Source organism: Oncorhynchus keta, chromosome 24 (genome assembly GCF_023373465.1).
Source record: "Oncorhynchus keta strain PuntledgeMale-10-30-2019 chromosome 24, Oket_V2, whole genome shotgun sequence".
NCBI lineage: Eukaryota > Metazoa > Chordata > Actinopteri > Salmoniformes > Salmonidae > Oncorhynchus > Oncorhynchus keta.
Window position 1 is genome coordinate 42683998 of NC_068444.1, and position 22915 is coordinate 42706912.

The 22915-nt window shown below is 45.7% G+C and overlaps 25 non-coding genes across 25 annotated transcripts; 8 read left to right on the top strand and 17 right to left on the bottom strand.

The window, feature by feature from the left end:
• Window positions 1-224: 224 nt before the first annotated feature.
• Window positions 225-318, bottom strand: trnai-uau (transfer RNA isoleucine (anticodon UAU)). Its single transcript has 2 exons — window positions 281-318; window positions 225-260 (listed from the first exon to the last, which is right to left on the bottom strand). It is a non-coding gene; the product is annotated as a tRNA-Ile (tRNA).
• A 598-nt stretch (window positions 319-916) lies between these two features.
• Window positions 917-989, top strand: trnak-cuu (transfer RNA lysine (anticodon CUU)). The gene has a single exon. It is a non-coding gene; the product is annotated as a tRNA-Lys (tRNA).
• A 245-nt stretch (window positions 990-1234) lies between these two features.
• Window positions 1235-1328, bottom strand: trnai-uau (transfer RNA isoleucine (anticodon UAU)). Its single transcript has 2 exons — window positions 1291-1328; window positions 1235-1270 (listed from the first exon to the last, which is right to left on the bottom strand). It is a non-coding gene; the product is annotated as a tRNA-Ile (tRNA).
• A 598-nt stretch (window positions 1329-1926) lies between these two features.
• trnak-cuu (transfer RNA lysine (anticodon CUU)) lies at window positions 1927-1999 on the top strand. The gene has a single exon. It is a non-coding gene; the product is annotated as a tRNA-Lys (tRNA).
• A 245-nt stretch (window positions 2000-2244) lies between these two features.
• trnai-uau (transfer RNA isoleucine (anticodon UAU)) lies at window positions 2245-2338 on the bottom strand. The gene is made up of 2 exons: window positions 2301-2338; window positions 2245-2280 (listed from the first exon to the last, which is right to left on the bottom strand). It is a non-coding gene; the product is annotated as a tRNA-Ile (tRNA).
• Window positions 2339-3254: 916 nt separating this feature from the next.
• Window positions 3255-3348, bottom strand: trnai-uau (transfer RNA isoleucine (anticodon UAU)). Its single transcript has 2 exons — window positions 3311-3348; window positions 3255-3290 (listed from the first exon to the last, which is right to left on the bottom strand). It is a non-coding gene; the product is annotated as a tRNA-Ile (tRNA).
• A 597-nt stretch (window positions 3349-3945) lies between these two features.
• On the top strand, window positions 3946-4018 carry trnak-cuu (transfer RNA lysine (anticodon CUU)). Its single transcript has one exon. It is a non-coding gene; the product is annotated as a tRNA-Lys (tRNA).
• A 245-nt stretch (window positions 4019-4263) lies between these two features.
• On the bottom strand, window positions 4264-4357 carry trnai-uau (transfer RNA isoleucine (anticodon UAU)). Its single transcript has 2 exons — window positions 4320-4357; window positions 4264-4299 (listed from the first exon to the last, which is right to left on the bottom strand). It is a non-coding gene; the product is annotated as a tRNA-Ile (tRNA).
• Window positions 4358-4949: 592 nt separating this feature from the next.
• On the top strand, window positions 4950-5022 carry trnak-cuu (transfer RNA lysine (anticodon CUU)). Its single transcript has one exon. It is a non-coding gene; the product is annotated as a tRNA-Lys (tRNA).
• A 245-nt stretch (window positions 5023-5267) lies between these two features.
• On the bottom strand, window positions 5268-5361 carry trnai-uau (transfer RNA isoleucine (anticodon UAU)). Its single transcript has 2 exons — window positions 5324-5361; window positions 5268-5303 (listed from the first exon to the last, which is right to left on the bottom strand). It is a non-coding gene; the product is annotated as a tRNA-Ile (tRNA).
• Window positions 5362-5959: 598 nt separating this feature from the next.
• On the top strand, window positions 5960-6032 carry trnak-cuu (transfer RNA lysine (anticodon CUU)). Its single transcript has one exon. It is a non-coding gene; the product is annotated as a tRNA-Lys (tRNA).
• A 245-nt stretch (window positions 6033-6277) lies between these two features.
• trnai-uau (transfer RNA isoleucine (anticodon UAU)) lies at window positions 6278-6371 on the bottom strand. Its single transcript has 2 exons — window positions 6334-6371; window positions 6278-6313 (listed from the first exon to the last, which is right to left on the bottom strand). It is a non-coding gene; the product is annotated as a tRNA-Ile (tRNA).
• Window positions 6372-6969: 598 nt separating this feature from the next.
• Window positions 6970-7042, top strand: trnak-cuu (transfer RNA lysine (anticodon CUU)). The gene has a single exon. It is a non-coding gene; the product is annotated as a tRNA-Lys (tRNA).
• A 245-nt stretch (window positions 7043-7287) lies between these two features.
• trnai-uau (transfer RNA isoleucine (anticodon UAU)) lies at window positions 7288-7381 on the bottom strand. Its single transcript has 2 exons — window positions 7344-7381; window positions 7288-7323 (listed from the first exon to the last, which is right to left on the bottom strand). It is a non-coding gene; the product is annotated as a tRNA-Ile (tRNA).
• Window positions 7382-7979: 598 nt separating this feature from the next.
• On the top strand, window positions 7980-8052 carry trnak-cuu (transfer RNA lysine (anticodon CUU)). Its single transcript has one exon. It is a non-coding gene; the product is annotated as a tRNA-Lys (tRNA).
• Window positions 8053-8297: 245 nt separating this feature from the next.
• On the bottom strand, window positions 8298-8391 carry trnai-uau (transfer RNA isoleucine (anticodon UAU)). Its single transcript has 2 exons — window positions 8354-8391; window positions 8298-8333 (listed from the first exon to the last, which is right to left on the bottom strand). It is a non-coding gene; the product is annotated as a tRNA-Ile (tRNA).
• Window positions 8392-9307: 916 nt separating this feature from the next.
• Window positions 9308-9399, bottom strand: trnai-uau (transfer RNA isoleucine (anticodon UAU)). Its single transcript has 2 exons — window positions 9364-9399; window positions 9308-9343 (listed from the first exon to the last, which is right to left on the bottom strand). It is a non-coding gene; the product is annotated as a tRNA-Ile (tRNA).
• Window positions 9400-10315: 916 nt separating this feature from the next.
• trnai-uau (transfer RNA isoleucine (anticodon UAU)) lies at window positions 10316-10409 on the bottom strand. The gene is made up of 2 exons: window positions 10372-10409; window positions 10316-10351 (listed from the first exon to the last, which is right to left on the bottom strand). It is a non-coding gene; the product is annotated as a tRNA-Ile (tRNA).
• A 916-nt stretch (window positions 10410-11325) lies between these two features.
• Window positions 11326-11419, bottom strand: trnai-uau (transfer RNA isoleucine (anticodon UAU)). Its single transcript has 2 exons — window positions 11382-11419; window positions 11326-11361 (listed from the first exon to the last, which is right to left on the bottom strand). It is a non-coding gene; the product is annotated as a tRNA-Ile (tRNA).
• A 900-nt stretch (window positions 11420-12319) lies between these two features.
• trnai-uau (transfer RNA isoleucine (anticodon UAU)) lies at window positions 12320-12413 on the bottom strand. The gene is made up of 2 exons: window positions 12376-12413; window positions 12320-12355 (listed from the first exon to the last, which is right to left on the bottom strand). It is a non-coding gene; the product is annotated as a tRNA-Ile (tRNA).
• A 918-nt stretch (window positions 12414-13331) lies between these two features.
• Window positions 13332-13425, bottom strand: trnai-uau (transfer RNA isoleucine (anticodon UAU)). Its single transcript has 2 exons — window positions 13388-13425; window positions 13332-13367 (listed from the first exon to the last, which is right to left on the bottom strand). It is a non-coding gene; the product is annotated as a tRNA-Ile (tRNA).
• Window positions 13426-14023: 598 nt separating this feature from the next.
• Window positions 14024-14096, top strand: trnak-cuu (transfer RNA lysine (anticodon CUU)). Its single transcript has one exon. It is a non-coding gene; the product is annotated as a tRNA-Lys (tRNA).
• A 4227-nt stretch (window positions 14097-18323) lies between these two features.
• trnai-uau (transfer RNA isoleucine (anticodon UAU)) lies at window positions 18324-18417 on the bottom strand. Its single transcript has 2 exons — window positions 18380-18417; window positions 18324-18359 (listed from the first exon to the last, which is right to left on the bottom strand). It is a non-coding gene; the product is annotated as a tRNA-Ile (tRNA).
• Window positions 18418-19327: 910 nt separating this feature from the next.
• On the bottom strand, window positions 19328-19421 carry trnai-uau (transfer RNA isoleucine (anticodon UAU)). The gene is made up of 2 exons: window positions 19384-19421; window positions 19328-19363 (listed from the first exon to the last, which is right to left on the bottom strand). It is a non-coding gene; the product is annotated as a tRNA-Ile (tRNA).
• An 898-nt stretch (window positions 19422-20319) lies between these two features.
• On the bottom strand, window positions 20320-20413 carry trnai-uau (transfer RNA isoleucine (anticodon UAU)). The gene is made up of 2 exons: window positions 20376-20413; window positions 20320-20355 (listed from the first exon to the last, which is right to left on the bottom strand). It is a non-coding gene; the product is annotated as a tRNA-Ile (tRNA).
• Between the last annotated feature and the right edge of the window lie 2502 nt (window positions 20414-22915).

Below are 22915 nucleotides of genomic sequence, written 5' to 3' on the forward strand. Positions count from 1 at the left end.
CCAACTCAATTCGCGAACAGCCAACTGCTTGGATTTTTGAGCAGGCTGCATTGCTGATGTTTCAGGCATTGCTGGTAATGCAGAAGACTATACATTTGAATGGTAGCTGTTCCTGCACTCTGACCTGTTATCTCAATGACATACCAATTACTTATGAAATAGATTGAATAAATGCTATTTTTCTGGACAAGATATATGAAGGCAGATGGTTCAAGAAAAGCACTTGCTCCTGGTGAGGCTCGAACTCACAACCTCGGCATTGCTTCGTTTCATACTGCTGTATAAGTACCACGCGCTAACCGACTGCGCCACAGGAGATATGCAGAGCACTCTCACTGACCACCATTTTTTGCACCAACATATCTGTACGATATTCGGTCCAAGTCAGTACTACAGTTGATCTGCCTGGCAAGCTCAGACATTTGAGCATGAGCCTCTTAATCTCAGAATCGTAGGGTCGATACCACAAATGGGGTGATTCTTGTCTGGGCCGGAGCAACAACTCACTTTGCAAAAAGCCATTCACCTGGACTTTCTAGCAGGCTTGCCACCCTGCATTGCTGATGTGGCAGGCATAGCTGGTGATACAGTATTCTATGGATTTGAATCCTAGCTGTGCCTGCACTCTGACCTGTTATTTCAATGACATACCAATTAATTATGAAACGTCCTCCTAAGTGTATTGAATAAAAGCTCATTTTCTGGACAAGAAATAGACAGGGTTCAAGAAGAATACTTGCTCCTGGTGGGGCTTGAACTCACAACCTTGTCATCAATTTGCTGTATATTACTGTATAAGCACAATAAGATAACCGATTGCACCACAGGATCCACAAACAACACTCTCAATGATCACTACATTTTCCACAAACGGAGCTGTACGATATACGGACCAATACAAGACTAACACTGAGGTACCTGGCTAGCTCAGTCGGTAGAGCATGAGACTCTTAATCTCAGGGTCGTGGGTTCGAGCCCCACGTTGGGTGATTATTTTCTCTCCCGAAGTACCAACTCAATTCGCGAACAGCCAACCGCTTGGATTTTTGAGCAGGCTGCATTGCTGATGTTTCAGGCATTGCTGGTAATGCAGAAGACTATACATTTGAAAGGTAGCTGTCCCTGCACTCTGACCTGTTATCTCAATGACATACCAATTACTTATGAAATAGATTGAATAAATGCTATTTTTCTGGACAAGATATATAATGGCAGAGGGTTCAAGAAAAGAACTTGCTCCTGGTGAGGCTCGAACTCACAACCTCGGCATTGCTTCGTTTCATACTGCTGTATAAGTACCACGCGCTAACCGACTGCGCCACAGGAGCTATGCAGAGCACTCTTACTGACCACCATATTTTGCACCAACATATCTGTACGATATTCGGTCCAAGTCAGTACCTCAATTGATCTGCCTGGCAAGCTCAGACATTTGAGCATGAGCCTCTTAATCTCAGAATCGTAGGGTCGATACCACAAATGGGGTGATTCTTGTCTGGGCCGGAGCACCAACTCACTTTGCAAACAGCCATTCACCTGGACTTTCTAGCAGGCTTGCCACCCTGCATTCCTGATGTGTCAGGCATAGCTGGTGATACAGAAGACTATGGATTTGAATCCTAGCTGTGCCTGCACTCTGACCTGTTATTTCAATGACATACCAATTAATTATGAAATGTCCTCCTAAGTGTATTGAATAAAAGCTCATTTTCTGGACAAGAAATAGACAGGGTTCAAGAAGAATACTTGCTACTGGTGGGGCTTGAACTCACAACCTTGTCATCAATTTGCTGTATCTTACTGTATAAGCACAATACGATAACCGATTGCACCACAGGATCCACTAACAACACTCTCAATGATCACTACATTTTCCACAAACGGAGCTGTACGATATTCGGACCAATACAAGATGACCACTGAGGTACCTGGCTAGCTCAGTCGGTAGAGCATGAGACTCTTAATCTCAGTGTCGTGGGTTCGAGCCCCACGTTGGGTGATTATTTTCTCTTCCGAAGTACCAACTAAATTCGCGAACAGCCAACCGCTTGGATTTTTGAGCAGGCTGCATTGCTGATGTTTCAGGCATTGCTGGTAATGCAGAAGACTATACATTTGAAAGGTAGCTGTCCCTGCACTCTGACCTGTTATCTCAATGACATACCAATTACTTATGAAATAGATTGAATAAATGCTATTTTTCTGGACAAGATATATGAAGGCAGATGGTTCAAGAAAAGCACTTGCTCCTGGTGAGGCTCGAACTCACAACCTCGGCATTGCTTCGTTTCATACTGCTGTATAAGTACCACGCGCTAACCGACTGCGCCACAGGAGCTATGCAGAGCACTCTTACTGACCACCATATTTTGCACCAACATATCTGTACGATATTCGGTCCAAGTCAGTACCTCAATTGATCTGCCTGGCAAGCTCAGACATTTGAGCATGAGCCTCTTAATCTCAGAATCGTAGGGTCGATACCACAAATGGGGTGATTCTTGTCTGGGCCGGAGCACCAACTCACTTTGCAAACAGCCATTCACCTGGACTTTCTAGCAGGCTTGCCACCCTGCATTCCTGATGTGTCAGGCATAGCTGGTGATACAGAAGACTATGGATTTGAATCCTAGCTGTGCCTGCACTCTGACCTGTTATTTCAATGACATACCAATTAATTATGAAATGTCCTCCTAAGTGTATTGAATAAAAGCTCATTTTCTGGACAAGAAATAGACAGGGTTCAAGAAGAATACTTGCTCCTGGTGGGGCTTGAACTCACAACCTTGTCATCAATTTGCTGTATCTTACTGTATAAGCACAATAAGATAACCGATTGCACCACAGGATCCACAAACAACACTCTCAATGATCACTACATTTTCCACAAATGGAGCTGTACGATATACGGACCAATACAAAATTACCATTTAGATACCTGGCTAGCTCAGTCGGTAGAGCATGAGACTCTTAATCTCAGGGTCGTGGTTTCGAGCCCCACGTTGGGTGATTATTTTCTCTCCCGAAGTACCAACTCAATTCGCGAACAGCCAACCGCTTGGATTTTTGAGCAGGCTGCATTGCTGATGTTTCAGGCATTGCTGGTAATGCAGAAGACTATACATTTGAATGGTAGCTGTTCCTGCACTCTGACCTGTTATCTCAATGACATACCAATTACTTATGAAATAGATTGAATAAATGCTATTTTTCTGGACAAGATATATGAAGGCAGATGGTTCAAGAAAAGCACTTGCTCCTGGTGAGGCTCGAACTCACAACCTCGGCATTGCTTCGTTTCATACTGCTGTATAAGTACCACGCGCTAACCGACTGCGCCACAGGAGCTATGCAGAGCACTCTTACTGACCACCATTTTTGCACCAACATATCTGTACGATATTCGGTCCAAGTCAGTACCTCAATTGATCTGCCTGGCAAGCTCAGACATTTGAGCATGAGCCTCTTAATCTCAGAATCGTAGGGTCGATACCACAAATGGGGTGATTCTTGTCTGGGCCGGAGCACCAACTCACTTTGCAAAAAGCCATTCACCTGGACTTTCTAGCAGGCTTGCCACCCTGCATTGCTGATGTGTCAGGCATAGCTGGTGATACAGAAGACTATGGATTTGAATCCTAGCTGTGCCTGCACTCTGACCTGTTATTTCAATGACATACCAATTAATTATGAAACGTCCTCCTAAGTGTATTGAATAAAAGCTCATTTTCTGGACAAGAAATAGACAGGGTTCAAGAAGAATACTTGCTCCTGGTGGGGCTTGAACTCACAACCTTGTCATCAATTTGCTGTATATTACTGTATAAGCACAATAAGATAACCGATTGCACCACAGGATCCACAAACAACACTCTCAATGATCACTACATTTTCCACAAACGGAGCTGTACGATATTCGGACCAATACAAGATGACCACTGAGGTACCTGGCTAGCTCAGTCGGTAGAGCATGAGACTCTTAATCTCAGGGTCGTGGGTTCGAGCCCCACGTTGGGTGATTATTTTCTCTCCCGAAGTACCAACTCAATTCGCGAACAGCCAACCGCTTGGATTTTTGAGCAGGCTGCATTGCTGATGTTTCAGGCATTGCTGGTAATGCAGAAGACTATACATTTGAATGGTAGCTGTTCCTGCACTCTGACCTGTTATCTCAATGACATACCAATTACTTATGAAATAGATTGAATAAATGCTATTTTTCTGGACAAGATATATGAAGGCAGATGGTTCAAGAAAAGCACTTGCTCCTGGTGAGGCTCGAACTCACAACCTCGGCATTGCTTCGTTTCATACTGCTGTATAAGTACCACGCGCTAACCGACTGCGCCACAGGAGCTATGCAGAGCACTCTTACTGACCACCATATTTTGCACCAACATATCTGTACGATATTCGGTCCAAGTCAGTACCTCAATTGATCTGCCTGGCAAGCTCAGACATTTGAGCATGAGCCTCTCTTAATCTTAGAATCAATACCACAAATGGGGTGATTCTTGTCTGGGCCGGAGCAGCAACTCACTTTGCAAACAGCCATTCACCTGGACTTTCTAGCAGGCTTGCAACCCTGCATTGCTGATGTGGCAGGCATAGCTGGTGATACAGAAGACTATGGATTTGAATCCTAGCTGTGCCTGCACTCTGACCTGTTATTTCAATGACATACCAATTAATTATGAAACGTCCTCCTAAGTGTATTGAATAAAAGCTCATTTTCTGGACAAGAAATAGACAGGGTTCAAGAAGAATACTTGCTCCTGGTGGGGCTTGAACTCACAACCTTGTCATCAATTTGCTGTATATTACTGTATAAGCACAATAAGATAACCGATTGCACCACAGGATCCACTAACAACACTCTCAATGATCACTACATTTTCCACAAACGGAGCTGTACGATATTCGGACCAATACAAGATTACTATTGAGGTACCTGGCTAGCTCAGTCGGTAGAGCATGAGACTCTTAATCTCAGGGTCGTGGGTTCGAGCCCCATGTTGGGTAATTATTTTCTCTCCCGAAGTACCAACTCAATTCGCGAACAGCCAACCGCTTGGATTTTTGAGCAGGCTGCATTGCTGATGTTTCAGGCATTGCTGGTAATGCAGAAGACTATACATTTGAAAGGTAGCTGTCCCTGCACTCTGACCTGTTATCTCAATGACATACCAATTACTTATGAAATAGATTGAATAAATGCTATTTTTCTGGACAAGATATATAATGGCAGAGGGTTCAAGAAAAGCACTTGCTCCTGGTGAGGCTCGAACTCACAACCTCGGCATTGCTTCGTTTCATACTGCTGTATAAGTACCACGCGCTAACCGACTGCGCCACAGGAGCTATGCAGAGCACTCTTACTGACCACCATATTTTGCACCAACATATCTGTACGATATTCGGTCCAAGTCAGTACCTCAATTGATCTGCCTGGCAAGCTCAGACATTTGAGCATGAGCCTCTTAATCTCAGAATCGTAGGGTCGATACCACAAATGGGGTGATTCTTGTCTGGGCCGGAGCACCAACGCACTTTGCAAACAGCCATTCACCTGGACTTTCTAGCAGGCTTGCCACCCTGCATTGCTGATGTGTCAGGCATAGCTGGTGATACAGAAGACTATGGATTTGAATCCTAGCTGTGCCTGCACTCTGACCTGTTATTTCAATGACATACCAATTAATTATGAAACGTCCTCCTAAGTGTATTGAATAAAAGCTCATTTTCTGGACAAGAAATAGACAGGGTTCAAGAAGAATACTTGCTCCTGGTGGGGCTTGAACTCACAACCTTGTCATCAATTTGCTGTATATTACTGTATAAGCACAATAAGATAACCGATTGCACCACAGGATCCACGAACAACACTCTCAATGATCACTACATTTTCCACAAACGGAGCTGTACGATATTCGGACCAATACAAAATTACCATTGAGGTACCTGGCTAGCTCAGTCGGTAGAGCATGAGACTCTTAATCTCAGGGTCGTGGGTTCGAGCCCCACGTTGGGTGATTATTTTCTCTCCCGAAGTACCAACTCAATTCGCGAACAGCCAACCGCTTGGATTTTTGAGCAGGCTGCATTGCTGATGTTTCAGGCATTGCTGGTAATGCAGAAGACTATACATTTGAATGGTAGCTGTTCCTGCACTCTGACCTGTTATCTCAATGACATACCAATTACTTATGAAATAGATTGAATAAATGCTATTTTTCTGGACAAGATATATGAAGGCAGATGGTTCAAGAAAAGCACTTGCTCCTGGTGAGGCTCGAACTCACAACCTCGGCATTGCTTCGTTTCATACTGCTGTATAAGTACCACGCGCTAACCGACTGCGCCACAGGAGCTATGCAGAGCACTCTTACTGACCACCATATTTTGCACCAACATATCTGTACGATATTCGGTCCAAGTCAGTACCTCAATTGATCTGCCTGGCAAGCTCAGACATTTGAGCATGAGCCTCTTAATCTCAGAATCGTAGGGTCGATACCACAAATGGGGTGATTCTTGTCTGGGCCGGAGCACCAACTCACTTTGCAAACAGCCATTCACCTGGACTTTCTAGCAGGCTTGCCACCCTGCATTGCTGATGTGTCAGGCATAGCTGGTGATACAGAAGACTATGGATTTGAATCCTAGCTGTGCCTGCACTCTGACCTGTTATTTCAATGACATACCAAATAATTATGAAACGTCCTCCTAAGTGTATTGAATAAAAGCTCATTTTCTGGACAAGAAATAGACAGGGTTCAAGAAGAATACTTGCTCCTGGTGGGGCTTGAACTCACAACCTTGTCATCAATTTGCTGTATATTACTGTATAAGCACAATAAGATAACCGATTGCACCACAGGATCCACGAACAACACTCTCAATGATCACTACATTTTCCACAAACGGAGCTGTACGATATTCGGACCAATACAAGATTACCATTGAGGTACCTGGCTAGCTCAGGCGGTAGAGCATGAGACTCTTAATCTCAGGGTCGTGGGTTCGAGCCCCACGTTGGGTGATTATTTTCTCTCCCGAAGTACCAACTCAATTCGCGAACAGCCAACCGCTTGGATTTTTGAGCAGGCTGCATTGCTGATGTTTCAGGCATTGCTGGTAATGCAGAAGACTATACATTTGAATGGTAGCTGTTCCTGCACTCTGACCTGTTATCTCAATGACATACCAATTACTTATGAAATAGATTGAATAAATGCTATTTTTCTGGACAAGATATATGAAGGCAGATGGTTCAAGAAAAGCACTTGCTCCTGGTGAGGCTCGAACTCACAACCTCGGCATTGCTTCGTTTCATACTGCTGTATAAGTACCACGCGCTAACCGACTGCGCCACAGGAGCTATGCAGAGCACTCTTACTGACCACCATATTTTGCACCAACATATCTGTACGATATTCAGTCCAAGTCAGTACCTCAATTGATCTGCCTGGCAAGCTCAGACATTTGAGCATGAGCCTCTTAATCTCAGAATCGTAGGGTCGATACCACAAATGGGGTGATTCTTGTCTGGGCCGGAGCACCAACTCACTTTGCAAACAGCCATTCACCTGGACTTTCTAGCAGGCTTGCCACCCTGCATTGCTGATGTGTCAGGCATAGCTGGTGATAAAGAACACTATGGATTTGAATCCTAGCTGTGCCTGCACTCTGACCTGTTATTTCAATGACATACCAAATAATTATGAAACGTCCTCCTAAGTGTATTGAATAAAAGCTCATTTTCTGGACAAGAAATAGACAGGGTTCAAGAAGAATACTTGCTCCTGGTGGGGCTTGAACTCACAACCTTGTCATCAATTTGCTGTATATTACTGTATAAGCACAATAAGATAACCGATTGCACCACAGGATCCACAAACAACACTCTCAATGATCACTACATTTTCCACAAACGGAGCTGTACGATATACGGACCAATACAAAATTACCATTTAGATACCTGGCTAGCTCAGTCGGTAGAGCATGAGACTCTTAATCTCAGGGTCGTGGGTTCGAGCCCCACGTTGGGTGATTATTTTCTCTCCCGAAGTACCAACTCAATTCGCGAACAGCCAACCGCTTGGATTTTTGAGCAGGCTGCATTGCTGATGTTTCAGGCATTGCTGGTAATGCAGAAGACTATACATTTGAATGGTAGCTGTCCCTGCACTCTGACCTGTTATCTCAATGACATACCAATTACTTATGAAATAGATTGAATAAATGCTATTTTTCTGGACAAGATATATGAAGGCAGATGGTTCAAGAAAAGCACTTGCTCCTGGTGAGGCTTGAACTCACAACCTCGGCATTGCTTCGTTTCATACTGCTGTATAAGTACCACGCGCTAACCGACTGCGCCACAGGAGCTATGCAGAGCACTCTTACTGACCACCATATTTTGCACCAACATATCTGTACGATATTCGGTCCAAGTCAGTACCTCAATTGATCTGCCTGGCAAGCTCAGACATTTGAGCATGAGCCTCTTAATCTCAGAATCGTAGGGTCGATACCACAAATGGGGTGATTCTTGTCTGGGCCGGAGCAACAACTCACTTTGCAAACAGCCATTCACCTGGACTTTCTAGCAGGCTTGCCACCCTGCATTGCTGATGTGTCAGGCATAGCTGGTGATACAGAAGACTATGGATTTGAATCCTAGCTGTGCCTGCACTCTGACCTGTTATTTCAATGACATACCAAATAATTATGAAACGTCCTCCTAAGTGTATTGAATAAAAGCTCATTTTCTGGACAAGAAAGAGACAGGGTTCAAGAAGAATACTTGCTCCTGGTGGGGCTTGAACTCACAACCTTGTCAACAATTTGCTGTATATTACTGTATAAGCACAATACGATAACCGATTGCACCACAGGATCCACTAACAACACTCTCAATGATCACTACATTTTCCACAAACGGAGCTGTACGATACTCGGACCAATACAAGATTACCATTGAGGTACCTGGCTATCTCAGTTGGTAGAGCATGAGACTCTTAATCTCAGGGTCGTGTGTTCGAGCCCCACGTTGGGTGATTATTTTCTCTCCCGAAGTACCAACTCACTTCGCGAACAGCCAAGCGCTTGGATTTTCGAGCAGGCTGCATTGCTGATGTGTCTGGCATTGCTGGTGATACAGAAGACTATGGATTTGAATGGTAGCTGTCCCTGCACTCTGACCTGTTATCTCAATGACATACCAATTACTTATGAAATAGATTGAATAAATGCTATTTTTCTGGACAAGATATATGAAGGCAGATGGTTCAAGAAAAGCACTTGCTCCTGGTGAGGCTCGAACTCACAACCTCGGCATTGCTTCGTTTCATACTGCTGTATAAGTACCACGCTAACCGACTGCGCCACAGGAGCTATGCAGAGCACTCTTACTGACCACCATATTTTGCACCAACATATCTGTACGATATTCGGTCCAAGTCAGTACCTCAATTGATCTGCCTGGCAAGCTCAGACATTTGAGCATGAGCCTCTTAATCTCAGAATCGTAGGGTCGATACCACAAATGGGGTGATTCTTGTCTGGGCCGGAGCACCAACGCACTTTGCAAACAGCCATTCACCTGGACTTTCTAGCAGGCTTGCCACCCTGCATTGCTGATGTGTCAGGCATAGCTGGTGATACAGAAGACTATGGATTTGAATCCTAGCTGTGCCTGCACTCTGACCTGTTATTTCAATGACATACCAATTAATTATGAAACGTCCTCCTAAGTGTATTGAATAAAAGCTCATTTTCTGGACAAGAAATAGACAGGGTTCAAGAAGAATACTTGCTCCTGGTGGGGCTTGAACTCACAACCTTGTCATCAATTTGCTGTATCTTACTGTATAAGCACAATAAGATAACCGATTGCACCACAGGATCCACAAACAACACTCTCAATGATCACTACATTTTCCACAAACGGAGCTGTACGATATTCGGACCAATACAAGATTACCATTGAGGTACCTGGCTAGCTCAGTCGGTAGAGCATGAGACTCTTAATCTCAGTGTAGTGGTTTCGAGCCCCACGTTGGGTGATTATTTTCTCTCCCGAAGTACCAACTCAATTCGCGAACAGCCAACCGCTTGGATTTTTGAGCAGGCTGCATTGCTGATGTTTCAGGCATTACTGGTAATGCAGAAGACTATACATTTGAATGGTAGCTGTTCCTGCACTCTGACCTGTTATCTCAATGACATACCAATTACTTATGAAATAGATTGAATAAATGCTATTTTTCTGGACAAGATATATGAAGGCAGATGGTTCAAGAAAAGCACTTGCTCCTGGTGAGTCTCGAACTCACAACCTCGGCATTGCTTCGTTTCATACTGCTGTATAAGTACCACACGCTAACCGACTGCGCCACAGGAGCTATGCAGAGCACTCTTACTGACCACCATATTTTGCACCAACATATCTGTACGATATTCGGTCCAAGTCAGTACCTCAATTGATCTGCCTGGCAAGCTCAGACATTTGAGCATGAGCCTCTTAATCTCAGAATCGTAGGGTCGATACCACAAATGGGGTGATTCTTGTCTGGGCCGCAGCAACAGCTCACTTTGCAAACAGCCATTCACCTGGACTTTCTAGCAGGCTTGCCACCCTGCATTGCTGATGTGTCAGGCATAGCTGGTGATACAGAAGACTATGGATTTGAATCCTAGCTGTGCCTGCACTCTGACCTGTTATTTCAATGACATACCAATTAATTATGAAACGTCCTCCTAAGTGTATTGAATAAAAGCTCATTTTCTGGACAAGAAATAGACAGGGTTCAAGAAGGATACTTGCTCCTGGTGGGGCTTGAACTCACAAACTTGTCATCAATTTGCTGTATCTTACTGTATAAGCACAATAAGATAACCGATTGCACCACAGGATCCACGAACAACACTCTCAATGATCACTACATTTTCCACAAACGGAGCTGTAGGATATTCGGACCAATACAAGATTACCATTGAGGTACCTGGCTAGCTCAGTCGGTAGAGCATGAGACTCTTAATCTCAGTGTCGTGGTTTCGAGCCCCACGTTGGGTGATTATTTTCTCTCCCGAAGTACCAACTCAATTCGCGAACAGCCAACCGCTTGGATTTTCGAGCAGGCTGCATTGCTGATGTGTCAGGCATTGCTGGTAATGCAGAAGACTATACATTTGAATGGTAGCTGTTCCTGCACTCTGACCTGTTATCTCAATGACATACCAATTACTTATGAAATAGATTTAATAAATGCTATTTTTCTGGACAAGATATATGAAGGCAGATGGTTCAAGAAAAGCACTTGCTCCTGGTGAGGCTCGAACTCACAACCTCGGCATTGCTTCGTTTCACACTGCTCTATAAGTACCACGCGCTAACCGACTGCGCCACAGGAGCTATGCAGAGCACTCTTACTGACCACCATATTTTGCACCAACATATCTGTACGATATTCGGTCCAAGTCAGTACCTCAATTGATCTGCCTGGCAAGCTCAGACATTTGAGCATGAGCCTCTTAATCTCAGAATCGTAGGGTCGATACCACAAATGGGGTGATTCTTGTCTGGGCCGCAGCAACAGCTCACTTTGCAAACAGCCATTCACCTGGACTTTCTAGCAGGCTTGCCACCCTGCATTGCTGATGTGTCAGGCATAGCTGGTGATACAGAAGACTATGGATTTGAATGCTAGCTGTGCCTGGACTCTGACCTGTTAATTCAATGACATACCAATTAATTATGAAACGTCCTCCTAAGTGTATTGAATAAAAGCTCATTTTCTGGACCAGAAATAGACAGGGTTCAAGAAGAATACTTGCTCCTGGTGGGGCTTGAACTCACAAACTTGTCATCAATTTGCTGTATCTTACTGTATAAGTACAATACGATAACCGATTGCACCACAGGATCCACTAACAACACTCTCACTGATCACTACATTTTCCACAAACGGAGCTGTACGATATTCGGACCAATACAAGACTACTATTGAGGTACCTGGCTAGCTCAGTCGGTAGAGCATGAGACTCTTAATCTCAGGATCTTGAGTTCGAGCCCCACGTTGGGTGATTGTTTTCTCTCCCGAAGTCCCAACTCACTTCGCGAACAGCAAACCGCTTGGATTTTCGAGCAGGATGCATTGCTGGTATAATGCAGAAGACTATACATTCGAATGTGAGCTGTCCCTGCACTCTGACCTGTTATCTCAATGACATACCATTTACTTATGAAATAGATTGAATAAATGCTATTTTTCTGGACAAGATATATAAAGGCAGAGGGTTCAAGAAAATCACTTGCTCCTGGTGAGGCTCGAACTCACGACCTCGGCATTGCTTCGTTGCATACTGCTGTATAAGTACCACGCGCTAACCGGCTGCGCCACAGGAGCTATGCAGATCACTCTTACTGACCACCATATTTTGCACCAACATATCTGTACGATGTTCGGTCCAAGTCAGTACCTCAATTGATCTGCCTGGCAAGCTCAGACATTTGAGCATGAGCCTCTTAATCTCAGAATCGTAGGGTCGATACCACAAATGGGGTGATTCTTGTCTGGGCCGGAGCACCAACTCACTTTGCAAACAGCCATTCACCTGGACTTTCTAGCAGGCTTGCCACCCTGCATTGCTGATGTGTCAGGCATAGCTGGTGATACAGAAGACTATGGATTTGAATCCTAGCTGTGCCTGCACTCTGACCTGTTATTTCAATGACATACCAATTAATTATGAAACGTCCTCCTAAGTGTATTGAATAAAAGCTCATTTTCTGGACAAGAAATAGACAGGGTTCAAGAAGAATACTTGCTGCTGGTGGGGCTTGAACTCACAACCTTGTCATGAATTTGCTGTATATATTACTGTATAAGCACAATACGATAACCGATTGCACCACAGGATCAACTAACAACACTCTCACTAATCACTACATTTTCCACAAATGGAGCTGTACGATATTCAGACCAATACAAGATTACCATTGAGGTACCTGGCTAGCTCAGTCGGTAGAGCATGAGACTCTTAATCTCAGGGTCGTGGGTTTGAGCCCCACGTTGGGAGATTATTTTCTCTCCCGAAGTAACAACTGAATTCGCGAACAGCCAACCGCTTGGATTTTTGAGCAGGCTGCATTGCTGATGTTTCAGGCATTGCTGGTAATGCAGAAGACTATACATTTGAATGGTAGCTGTCCCTGCACTCTGACCTGTTATCTCAATGACATAACAATTACTTATGAAATAGATTGAATAAATGCTATTTTTCTGGACAAGATATATGAAGGCAGATGGTTCAAGAAAAGCACTTGCTCCTGGTGAGGCTCGAACTCACAACCTCGGCATTGCTTCGTTTCATACTGCTGTATAAGTACCACGCGCTAACCGACTGCGCCACAGGAGCTATGCAGAGCACTCTTACTGACCACCATATTTTACACCAACATATCTGTACGATATTCGGTCCAAGTCAGTACCTCAATTGATCTGCCTGGCAAGCTCAGACATTTGAGCATGAGCCTCTTAATCTCAGCATCGTAGGGTCGATACCAGAAATGGGGTGATTCTTATCTGGGCCGGAGCACCAACGCACTTTGCAAACAGCCATTCACCTGGACTCTCTAGCAGGCTTGCCACCCTGCATTGCTGATGTGTCAGGCATAGCTGGTGATACAGAAGACTATGGATTTGAATCCTAGCTGTGCCTGCACTCTGACCTGTTATTTCAATGACATACCAATTAATTATGAAACGTCCTCCTAAGTGTATTGAATAAAAGCTCATTTTCTGGACAAGAAATAGACAGGGTTCAAGAAGAATACTTGCTCCTGGTGGGGCTTGAACTCACAACCTTGTCATCAATTTGCTGTATCTTACTGTATAAGCACAATACGATAACCGATTGCACCACAGGATCCACTAACAACACTCTCACTGATCACAAAATTTTCCACAAACGGAGATGTACGATATTCGTACCAATACAAGATTACTATTGAGGTACCTGGCTAGCTCAGTCGGTAGAGCATGAGACTCTTAATCTCAGGGTCGTGGGATCGAGCCCCACGTTGGGTGATTATTTTCTCTCCCGAAGTACCAACTCAATTCGCGAACAGCCAACCGCTTGGATTTTTGAGCAGGCTGCATTGCTGATGTTTCAGGCATTGCTGGTAATGCAGAAGACTATACATTTGAATGGTAGCTGTACCTGCACTCTGACCTGTTATCTCAATGACATACTTATGAAATAGATTGAATAAATGCTATTTTTCTGGACAAGATATATGAAGGCAGATGGTTCAAGAAAAGCACTTGCTCCTGTTCATCTCAGCCTATGCCTCCCTCCAGTCCCTCGACTTCTTGGCACTGACGGAAACATGGATCACCACAAATAACACTGCTACTCCTACTGCTCTCTCCTAGTCCGCCCACGTGTTCTCACACACCCCGAGAGCTTCTGGTCAGCGGGGTGGTGGCACCGGGATCCTCATCTCTCCCAAGTGGTCTTTCTCTCTTTCTCCCCTTACCCATCTGTCTATCGCCTCCTTTGAATTCCATGCTGTCACAGTTACCAGCCCTTTCAAGCTTAACATCCTTATCATTTATCGCCCTCCAGGTTCCCTTGGAGAGTTCATCAATGAGCTTGATGCCTTGATAAGCTCCTTTCCTGAGGACGGCTCACCTCTCACAGTTCTGGGCGACTTTAACCTCCCCACGTCTACCTTTGACTCATTCCTCTCTGCCTCCTTCTTTCCACTCCTCTCCTCTTTTGACCTCACCCTCTCACCTTCCCCCTACTCACAAGGCAGGCAATACGCTTGACCTCATCTTTACTAGATGCTGTTCTTCCACTAACCTCATTGCAACTCCCCTCCAAGTCTCCGACCACTACCTTGTATCCTTTTCCCTCTCGCTCTCATCCAACACTTCCCACGCTGCCCCTACTCGGATGGTATCGCGCCGTCCCAACCTTCGCTCTCTCTCATAATATATAATAATAATATAATAATAATAATCTCTCTCCCCCGCTACTCTCTCCTCTTCCATCCTATCATCTCTTCCCTCTGCTCAAACCTTCTCCAACCTATCTCCTGATTCTGCCTCCTCAACCCTCCTCTCCTCCCTTTCTGCATCCTTTGACTCTCTATGTCCCCTATCCTCCAGGCCGGCTCGGTCCTCCCTCCCGCTCCGTGGCTCGACGACTCATTGCGAGCTCACAGAACAGGGCTCCGGGTAGCCGAGCGGAAATGGAGGGAAAACTCTGCCTCCCTGCGGACCTGGCATCCTTTCACTCCCTCCTTTCTACATTTTCCTCCTCTGTCTCTGCTGCTAAAGCCACTTTCTACCATTCTAAATTCCAAGCATCTGCCTCTAACCCTAGGAAGCTCTTTGCCACCTTCTCCTCCCTCCTGAATCCCCCCTCCTCCCTCTCTGCAGATGACTTCGTCAACCATTTTGAAAAGAAGGTCGACGACATCCGATCCTCGTTGCTAAGTCAAACGACACCGCTGGTTCTGCTCACACTGCCCTACCCTATGCTCTGACCTCTTTCTCCCCTCTCTCTCCAGATGAAATCTCGCGTCTTGTGACGGCCGGCCGCCCAACAACCTGCCCGCTTGACCCTATCCCCTCCTCTCTTCTCCAGACCATTTCCGGAGACCTTCTCCCTTACCTCACCTCGCTCATCAACTCATCCCTGACCGCTGGCTACGACCCTTCCGTCTTCAAGAGAGCGAGAGTTGCACCCCTTCTGAAAAACCTACACTCGATCCCTCCGACGTCAACAACTACAGACCAGTATCCCTTCTCTCTTTTCTCTCCAAAACTCTTGAGCGTGCCGTCCTTGGCCAGCTCTACCGCTATCTCTCTCAGAATGACCTTCTTGATCCAAATCAGTCAGGTTTCAAGACTAGTCATTCAACTGAGACTGCTCTTCTCTGTATCACGGAGGCGCGCCGCACTGCTAAAGCTAACTCTCTCTCCTCTGCTCTCATCCTTCTAGACCTATCGGCTGCCTTCGATACTGTGAACCATCAGATCCTCCTCTCCACCCTCTCCGAGTTGGGCATCTCCGGCGCGGCCCACGCTTGGATTGCGTCCTACCTGACAGGTCGCTCCTACCAGGTGACGTGGCGAGAATCTGTCTCCTCACCACGCGCTCTCACCACTGGTGTCCCCCAGGGCTCTGTTCTAGGCCCTCTCTTATTCTCGCTATACACCAAGTCACTTGGCTCTGTCATAACCTCACATGGTCTCTCCTATCATTGCTATGCAGACGACACACAATTAATCTTCTCCTTTCCCCCTTCTGATGACCAGGTGGCGAATCGGCATTAGCTTTCATACTGCTGTATAAGTACCACGCGCTATCTCTGCATGTCTGGCAGACATATCAGTGTGGATAACGGATCACCACCTCAAGCTGAACCTCAGCAAGACGGAGCTCCTCTTCCTCCCGGGGAAGGACTGCCCGTTCCATGATCTCGCCATCACGGTTGACAACTCCATTGTGTCCTCCTCCCAGAGCGCTAAGAACCTTGGCGTGATCCTGGACAACACCCCGTCGTTCTCAACTAACATCAAGGCGGTGTCCCGTTCCTGTAGGTTCATGCTCTACAACATCCGCAGAGTACGACCCTGCCTCACACAGGAAGCGGCGCAGGTCCTAATCCAGGCACTTGTCATCTCCCGTCTTGATTACTGCAACTCGCTGTTGGCTGGGCTCCCTGCCTGTGCCATTAAACCCCTACAACTCATCCAGAACGCCGCAGCCCGTCTGGTGTTCAACCTTCCCAAGTTCTCTCACGTCACCCCGCTCCTCCGCTCTCTCCACTGGCTTCCAGTTGAAGCTCGCATCCGCTACAAGACCATGGTGCTTGCCTACGGAGCTGTGAGGGGAACGGCACCTCAGTACCTCCAGGCTCTGATCAGGCCCTACACCCAAACAAGGGCACTGCGTTCATCCACCTCTGGCCTGCTCGCCTCCCTACCACTGAGGAAGTACAGTTCCCGCTCAGCCCAGTCAAAACTGTTCGCTGCTCTGGCCCCCAATGGTGGAACAAACTCCCTCACGACGCCAGGACAGCGGAGTCAATCACCACCTTCCGGAGACACCTGAAACCCCACCTCTTCAAGGAATACCTAGGATAGGGTAAGTAATCCTTCTCACCCCCCCCCCCCCCTAAAAAGATTTAGATGCACTATTGTAAAGTGGCTGTTCCACTGGATGTCTTAAGGTGTATGCACCAATTTGTAAGTCGCTCTGGATAAGAGCGTCTGCTAAATGACTTAAATGTAATGTAAATGGTGAGGCTCGAACTCACAACCTCGGAATTGCTACGTTTCATACTGCTGTATAAGTACCACGCGCTAACCGACTGCGCCACAGGAGCTATGCAGAGCACTCTTACTGACCACCATATTTTGCACCAACATATCTGTACGATATTCGGTCCAAGTCAGTACCTCAATTGATCTGCCTGGCAAGCTCAGACATTTGAGCATGAGCCTCTCTTAATCTTAGAATCGATACCACAAATGGGGTGATTCTTGTCTGGGCCGGAGCAGCAACTCACTTTGCAAACAGCCATTCACCTGGACTTTCTAGCAGGCTTGCCACCCTGCATTGCTGATGTGTCAGGCATAGCTGGTGATACAGAAGACTATGGATTTGAATCCTAGCTGTGCCTGCACTCTGACCTGTTATTTCAATGACATACCAATTAATTATGAAACGTCCTCCTAAGTGTATTGAATAAAAGCTCATTTTCTGGACAAGAAATAGACAGGGTTCAAGAAGAATACTTGGTCCTGGTGGGGCTTGAAATCACAACCTTGTCATCAATTTGCTGTATATTACTGTATAAGCACAATAAGATAACCGATTGCACCACAGGATCCACTAACAACACTCTCAATGATCACTACATTTTCCACAAACGGAGCTGTACGATATTCGGACCAATACAAGATTACCATTGAGGTACCTGGCTATCTCAGTTGGTAGAGCATGAGACTCTTAATCTCAGGGTCGTGTGTTCGAGCCCCACGTTGGGTGATTATTTTCTCTCCCGAAGTACCAACTCACTTCGCGAACAGCCAACCGCTTGGATTTTCGAGCAGGCTGCATTGCTGATGTGTCTGGCATTGCTGGTAATGCAGAAGACTATACATTTGAATGGTAGCTGTCCCTGCACTCTGACCTGTTATCTCAATGACATACCAATTACTTATGAAATAGATTGAATAAATGCTATTTTTCTGGACAAGATATATAAAGGCAGAGGGTTCAAGAAAAGCACTTGCTCCTGGTGAGGCTCGAACTCACAACCTCGGCATTGCTTCGTTGCATACTGCTGTATAAGTACCAAGCGCTAACCGACTGCGCCACAGGAGCTATTCAGAGCACTCTTACTGACCACCATATTTTGCACCAACATATCTGTACGATATTCGGTCCAAGTCAGTACCTCAATTGATCTGCCTGGCAAGCTCAGACATTTGAGCATGAGCCTCTCTTAATCTTAGAATCGATACCACAAATGGGGTGATTCTTGTCTGGGCCGGAGCAGCAACTCACTTTGCAAACAGCCATTCACCTGGACTTTCTAGCAGGCTTGCCACCCTGCATTGCTGATGTGTCAGGCATAGCTGGTGATACAGAAGACTATGGATTTGAATCCTAGCTGTGCCTGCACTCTGACCTGTTATTTCAATGGCATACCAATTAATTATGAAACGTCCTCCTAAGTGTATTGAATAAAAGCTCATTTTCTGGACAAGAAATAGACAGGGTTCAAGAAGAATACTTGGTCCTGGTGGGGCTTTAACTCACAACCTTGTCATCAATTTGCTGTATATTACTGTATAAGCACAATAAGATAACCGATTACACCACCGGATCCACTAACAACACTCTCAATGATCACTACATTTTCCACAAACGGAGCTGTACGATATTCGGACCAATACAAGATTACCATTGAGGTACCTGGCTATCTCAGTTGGTAGAGCATGAGACTCTTAATCTCAGGGTCGTGTGTTCGAGCCCCACGTTGGGTGATTATTTTCTCTCCCGAAGTACCAACTCACTTCGCGAACAGCCAACCGCTTGGATTTTCGAGCAGGCTGCATTGCTGATGTGTCTGGCATTGCTGGTAATGCAGAAGACTATACATTTGAATGGTAGCTGTCCCTGCACTCTGACCTGTTATCTCAATGACATACCAATTACTTATGAAAAAGATTGAATAAATGCTATTTTTCTGGACAAGATATATTAAGGCAGAGGGTTCAAGAAAAGCACATGCTCCTGGTGAGGCTCGAACTCACAACCTCGGCATCGCTTCGTTGCATACTGCTGTATAAGTACCACGCGCTAACCGACTGCGCCACAGGAGCTATGCAGAGCCCTCTTACTGACCACCATTTTTTGCACCAACATATCTGTACGATATTCGGTCCAAGTCAGTACTACAGTTGATCTGCCTGGCAAGCTCAGACATTTGAGCATGAGCCTCTTAATCTCAGAATCGTAGGGTCGATACCACAAATGGGGTGATTCTTGTCTGGGCCGGAGCACCAACTCACTTTGCAAACAGCCATTCACCTGGACTTTCTAGCAGGCTTGCCACCCTGCATTGCTGATGTGTCAGGCATAGCTGGTGATACAGAACACTATGGATTTGAATCCTAGCTGTGCCTGCACTCTGACCTGTTATTTCAATGACATACCAATTAATTATGAAACGTCCTCCTAAGTGTATTGAATAAAAGCTCATTTTCTGGACAAGAAATAGACAGGGTTCAAGAAGAATACTTGCTCCTGGTGGGGCTTGAACTCACAACCTTGTCATCAATTTGCTGTATATTACTGTATAAGCACAAAACTATAACCGATTGCACCACAGGATCCACTAACAACACTCATTGATCACTACATTTTCCACAAACGGTGCTGTACGATATTCGGACCAATACAAGATTACCTTTGAGGTACCTGGCAAGCTCAGTCGGTAGAGCATGACACTCTTAATCTCAGGGTCGTGGGTTCGAGCCCCACATTGAGGGTGATTATTTTCTCTCCCGAAGTACCAACTCACTTCGCGAACAGCCAACCGCTTGGATTTTCGAGCAGGCTGCATTGCTGGTAATGCAGAAGACTATACATTTGAATGGTAGCTGTCCCTGCACTCTGACCTGTTATCTCAATGACATACCAATTACTTATGAAATAGATTGAATAAATGCTATTATTCTGGACAAGATATATAAAGGCAGAGGGTTCAAGAAAAGCACTTGCTCCTGGTGAGGCTTGAACTCACAACCTCGGCATTGCTTCGTTGCATACTGCTGTATAAGTACCACGCACTAATCGACTGCGCCACAGGAGCTATGCAGAGCACTCTTACTGACCACCATATTTTGCACCAACATATCTGTACGATATTCGGTCCAAGTCAGTACCTCAATTGATCTGCCTGGCAAGCTCAGACATTTGAGCATGAGCCTCTTAATCTCAGAATCGTAGGGTCGATACCACAAATGGGGTGATTCTTGTCTGGGCCGGAGCACCAACTCACTTTGCAAACAGCCATTCACCTGGACTTTCTAGCAGGCTTGCCACCCTGCATTGCTGATGTGTCAGGCATTGCTGGTGATACAGAAGACTATGGATTTGAATCCTAGCTGTGCCTGCACTCTGACCTGTTATTTCAATGACATACCAATTAATTATGAAACGTCCTCCTAAGTGTATTGAATAAAAGCTCATTTTCTGGACAAGAAATAGACAGGGTTCAAGAAGAATACTTACTCCTGGTGGGGCTTGAACTCACAACCTTGTCATCAATTTGCTGTATATTACTGTATAAGCACAATACGATAACCGATTGCACCACAGGATCCACTAACAACATTCTCACTGATCACCATATTTTGCACAAACGGAGCTGTACTTTATTCGGACCAATACAATATTACCATTGAGGTACCTGGCTAGCTCAGTTGGTAGAGCATGAGACTCTTAATCTCAGGGTCGTGGGTTGGAGCCCCAAGTTGGGTGATTATTTTCCCTGCCGAAGTACCAACTCACTTCGCGAACAGCCAACCGTTTGGATTTTCTAGCAGGCTTGCCATCCTGCATTGCTGATGTGTCAGGCATTGCTGGTAATGCAGAAGACTATACATTTGAATCCTAGCTGTGCCTGCACTCTGACCTGTTATCTCAATGACGTACCAATTAATTATGAAACTTCCTCTTAAGTGTATTGAATTAATGCTCCTTTTCTGAACAAGAAATAGACAGGCAGAGGGTTCGAGAAAAATACTTACTCGTGGTGAGGCTTGAACTCACAACCCTTTCATCAATTTACTGCATATTCGTGTATAAGCACAATACGCTAACCGATTGCACCACAGGATCCATTAACATGGTCATTGGTATGACATAGCACATGATGTGAGTAGTAAATAAATCCACGTAATTCAATGCAACAACAACTCAATTGGTGGCGAATCACATCTCTGCATGTCTGGCAGACATATCAGTGTGGATGACGGATCACCACCTCAAGCTGAACCTCGGCAAGACGGAGCTGCTCTTCCTCCCGGGGAAGGACTGCCCGTTCCATGATCTCGCCATCACGGTTGACAACTCCATTGTGTCCTCCTCCCAGAGCGTTAAGAACCTTGGCGTGATCCTGGACAACACCCTGTCGTTCTCAACTAACATCAAGGCGGTGGCCCGTTCCTGTAGGTTCATGCTCTACAACATCCGCAGAGTACGACCCTGCCTCACACAGGAAGCGGCGCAGGTCCTAATCCAGGCACTTGTCATCTCCCGTCTGGATTACTGCAACTTGCTGTTGGCTGGGCTCCCTGCCTGTGCCATTAAACCCCTACAACTCATCCAGAACGCCGCAGCTCGTCTGGTGTTCAACCTTCCCAAGTTCTCTCACGTCACCCCGCTCCTCCGCTCTCTCCACTGGCTTCCAGTTGAAGCTCGCATCCGCTACAAGACCATGGTGCTTGCCTACGGAGCTGTGAGGGGAACGGCACCTCAGTACCTCCAGGCTCTGATCAGGCCCTACACCCAAACAAGGGCGCAGACTGCGTTCATCCACCTCTGGCCTGCTCGCCTCCCTACCACTGAGGAAGTACAGTTCCCGCTCAGCCCAGTAAAAACTGTTCGCTGCTCTGGCCCCCCAATGGTGGAACAAACTCCCTCACGACGCCAGGACAGCGGAGTCAATCACCACCTTCCGGAGACACCTGAAACCCCACCTCTTTAAGGAATACCTAGGATAGGATAAGTAATCCTTCTCACCCCCCCCCCCTTTTAAGATTTAGATGCACTATTGTAAAGTGACTGTTCCACTGGATGTCATAAGGTGAATGCACCAATTTGTAAGTCGCTCTGGATAAGAGTGTCTGCTAAATGACTTAAATGTAAATGTAAATGTAATTCAATAATGTGAGCTGACATGGAAACTATTCAGACCCCTCTTTTCCCACATTTTGTTAGGTTCAAATCTATGCACAATACTGCATAATGACAAAGCAAAAACAGTTTTTCTAAAATGCTGCTAAGAAAATAAAAATGTAAAACTGAAATATCACATTTACATGAATATTCAGACCCTTTACTCAGTACTTTGTTGAAGCACCTCTGGCAGCGATTACAGCCTCGAGTCTTCTTGGGTATGAGGCTAAAAGCTTGGCACACCTGTATTTGGGGAGTTTCTCCCATTCTTCTCTGCAGATCCTCTCAACCTCTATCAGGTTGGATGGGGATCGTTGCTGCACAGCTATTTTCAGGTCTCTCCAGAGATGTTTGATCGGTATCAAGTCCGGGTTCTGGCCGGGCCACTCAAGGAGATTCAGAGACTTGTCCT